Below are 4,513 nucleotides of genomic sequence, written 5' to 3'. Positions count from 1 at the left end.
TTATGTTTCGTCTCCCACTTCTATTCTCAACAATCTCTAATATAATATAATTGTTACACTTTGATAACAATAACAATGTATAATTTCATAAAAATAATAACAATAATAATCAAAAGCTTGTCAAAATATTTTATTAATTTTTAATCTATTTGATAATTAAATATTGGACCGAACTTGTTATTCATAAATTATATGTGACACACAAATCGGCCTAATATTGATTAGTCATGATTATAATAAGTGATTATATAAAGCTGAATATGGAATTACCGGATAAATTATTGATGTATGAAAATGATGGTGTGAATGCATATGATGTTTTGCGATAGATACTGATTATGATTACAAATCATTCAGTATTTGAGTGATGTTAATTGGAGTGTAACATGATTGTTTGGTAGAACCAATAAGCATTGAGGTTGAAATTATGCACTTTCTATACTTTTTTTATTCAAGATAATTATTAATGTGTTATCGATTATTTGAATAGTGCTTTTTATCTCTATTAACACTTCATTTTTTATCAATTTCATTGAAAGTTATTTAAATTTATAATTAAATGCATTATTTAATATTTAAATGATATATACCCGTGAAAAAATTTTCTGATCAGACTCTATCAGGCCTGATATAAACCGTCCATATCAGGCCTGATATGGAAATTGGCCATATCAGACTATATATGCCTTGATATAAGTATATCAGACTATGTACCCGCCCCGGTAAAAAAAATTATATATCATTATATTACATAATTATAAATGAAAAATGGCCCTATATAATTATGTGTAATTAGGTATAATTATATATAATTATTTCCAAAGGAAAAAAAAATCGGCGCGAGTGGGAATCGAACCGGGGACCTACCGCTTGAAAGACTAATTGACTACCCGTTTACCTAAGAGACTTACTTGGAGAACAAAGTTTATTATAACTACAAGTAATGCGAATCGTATACATGATCGATTCGTAGTGAAAAAAATTTTTTATCTAATTTATTAATTATTAACTGTCAATATTTATATATAATAATGGTACCTATATGTAGATTTATAAAATTATCTATGTATACATGAAATCGCAAAAATGATTCTACGATATATTGTTCAGGTACTTCGTTGCTTTAAAATTTATAATTTCTTTGAAATTAAAAAAATAATCGAGATAAAATGAGAATTGAAAGCTTAAATTTTAATGGAATTATTTGTTTAGTATATGGAACTATATATTGCTGGAGGGCTTGGCTAACAATTTTTGAACTTGACAAAACTAATAATTTTGTGAAATTAAATTTTTTTAATTCCTATTATTTCATCCGAAAAATACTATATATTAAAAGATTGTGAATCATTGGAGTAACAGACTCTTAGATAGAAAAAGAGAATGTTTTATGGTAATCACAAAATACTCACTGGAGTAAAAAAAATTATATAGAATTCTATATGATTCATATATAATTTTATATGAATTATATATACATCTATATAATCATAAATGAATTACATATGCTTCTATATAATTAGATATGAATCATATATAATGATAAATAGTTTTTTTTATTCGGGTATGCCTTTATATGAGTACATAAGACTACTTATGTGCTGATAAGGGTATGAGTATATCAGACCATATGAATCCATATCAAGTTATATCAACCCTGATAAGGGATTTTTTTTTCAAGTTTATCAAAGTATATATAACTTTATAAGGTTATATCAGAGCATATCAGGACCTATTAAAAAATAATGTAAAATTAGATATGAGCATATCAAGCTATATCAAGTCTGATATAGACATATCAAATTGATAAGGCTTGATCAGGCCTGATATGGCCAATTTTCATATCAGGCCATATCAGGACATATCAAAAATTAAATATGGACATATCAGATCATATCAGGCCAGATATGAACATATCAAAAATTTTTATATGGCCTTATCAGCTCATATCAAGCCTGATCAGAATATTTTTTCACGGGTAATAGGGTTGCATTGTTTTAATATTGCTGATTATTCCGCTGGAAAAAAATTTCAACAAGAACTATATTAATTATAAAATCAAATCGGAGGCTTATTCAAATAAATAAAAAGATTGTAAGCAAAAAAAACTTATTTGTTTACTATTTAGCTGTTCAAACTTTTTTTCATTTCTTCTCAAGAAATATAATTAGAATATTTTGTCGCTGAGTTTTTAAATTTTGCTATTTCTACGTAGTTTGATTTTTTTTTAATAATTTATTTCTTAAAAAGAACTAAAAATTATTGATTTCTGTTCATCTGAGTGCTGTACTAATTTAACAATAATTCTATTGTCGGTGTAGTCGTATGGTATTAACTGCCTCAATCAGTAAGATTTAATGTAATAGGATTAATCTAAGTAAGTAGTTTCATCGATCATATATATTTACATTACCGACAACTCCGATCGTCAGAATCGTGGAAATTTAGGAAATGAGTTGCATTGAATAACTTAAACCTTCTATTTGACTAGAAACTATTCGACTTGACATCACCTATTCAACCAGTAGACTATTCAGTGCTACATTCTATGTTTTTTTTTACTATCAAGCTTATAATTATTCGTCTATTGCATTCATCATTTAGTGTTCACTTATGAAAAGTTATAAAAAAAATAATTTTCGAAAGAAAAAATCTCCTTATCGATGTTATTATTAGTAATTAGTAAATTTTAGTGACAGCATTAATTTTTTTGTTTATTCACTCAGTGAATCAGGGAATTTGCGTGATTTTCTGGAGAAGAAAATTATAAAATCATGCTTTAAGTTGTCAACATCATAACTTTTAAAGTTATTCACTTTTAAATTTAAAGCAATAAATTCATAAACAGTTCATTGCACTATTTTTTGTTTGTTAAAACTTATTCTCTATTTTGGTTATTATACAGACAGGGTTAAATATTCTTAAAAATATATGAATAATTTTTATCTAAATTATAATCATTTTACTGAAAATGACAAAAAATAAAATAAGTAACTGTATAATTGCTAAAAGATAATAATTTAAGATATACAGAGTTTTAAATAAGTTTAAAAACAAGAATAAAAAGTATATTATAGCAAGTTAGTATTAAGAAATCATTTTGATAATATTTTTCGAACAGTTTATTGTTGACTGATAGGTTTTTCATATTATTTAGTAACATTTTGAAATATTTTTTCACCACATATTGCATAACGTGAATATTCATTAAATTTAAAATGGAAATATCGAGTTAATTAACGTGTTCAGCAGTTGTTTGACACTTTTCCAAAGGTTAACGCATATCCGCAACATGATCAATTACAAATTTACTCAATTGAAATGACATACATTTTTTTTTTCTCGCAAATTAAATCTATCCGTCAACCTCCATAAAATACTGTCACGTCAATCGTACTTGACTGTATGATCCAATCATTGAAACCATAACGGTACTAGATTGCGGTACCGGAGTAAAGAAACAACGGAAAAAAGGAGAATAAAAGAATACAGGAGACATTTAAAAAAGATTTTAAGCTTTGATCAAGATGAATACCAAAGACAAGTGCGTTAGTATATCGAAAGGTACTTTCGACAAATCTTTTGTCTCTGATAACTCTTCTTGAGAAAAGAAAAAAGAAAAAACAAGTGATACTTGGCTTTTGTCCAAAACCACTTATCTGCAGCACGTTCAGATATTTTTTCACCCTCACAAAAATTATAAAGATACTATCGATAAAAATTTATTAAATTTATCTTAAAAAAAAAATTAAATTAAATTTTCTCGTCCATTTTTAATACCAATACTAATTAGAAAGATAAAAAAAAAATTATGGACTATTTTTTTTTCTTTATAATTAATGTAATGTCTGTCATAAAATATTGTAAAATTAAAAAATCAATAGTTATAACCCTGGATGATAATTACTTTGCGCACTAATTAGTGACGAAACAAAAAAAAAACCTTGAAATTAGCAGAGTTTAATGTCTACCCCAATTACCAACTTGTTATTTATTTTATGGCAATTATATAAATTTTAAATATCACATTGTTGTATTTTTTTGTATTTACTGTTACGTTTTTTTTTTTTTTTTAACTTTTTAGATTGCTTACCTAACTTAAAACTGTATACTTTTACAATCAATATATTTTAGCGAAATTAATTTCCTTTTAATCATAAATCGTGGAAAAATAATGAAACATTTCGACGTTCTATATTAGCAAATTGTCTAACTCTATTTCAGATTATTTTCCATTTATGCAAAAAACGGTAAATTGAAAAAAATTTTTTATCTATACAAATCAATTCAATATATGTTATATGCATAAGATGTTTTGTTTAAATTACCCCAATAATATGGATTTCGACTATTATTTTCTTAAAATGTCAATAACCTATCTCGTAAAAAATTAAAAAACTTGCTAATTAAAATGTCGACATTCGAATTATCAAAAAAACTTTGTTCATTTTCATGCACTCTTTTAGAGTTAAAAGAAATTTTGTTATCCTATAAAAAGATTTATTACTCTGAG

At 25.4% G+C, this 4,513-nt stretch overlaps 1 protein-coding gene across 2 annotated transcripts in view; it reads left to right on the top strand.

Annotated features, from left to right (window-relative positions):
- Window positions 1-4,513, top strand: part of LOC123271586 (neural cell adhesion molecule 2-like) — a 449,338-nt gene that overhangs the window by 211,071 nt on the left and 233,754 nt on the right. The window lies entirely within an intron of this gene.

The sequence above is a fragment of the Cotesia glomerata genome, linkage group LG1, assembly GCF_020080835.1.
Source record: "Cotesia glomerata isolate CgM1 linkage group LG1, MPM_Cglom_v2.3, whole genome shotgun sequence".
Taxonomy (NCBI): Eukaryota; Metazoa; Arthropoda; class Insecta; order Hymenoptera; family Braconidae; genus Cotesia; species Cotesia glomerata.
This window is presented reverse-complemented; position numbering and strand designations above follow the sequence as displayed.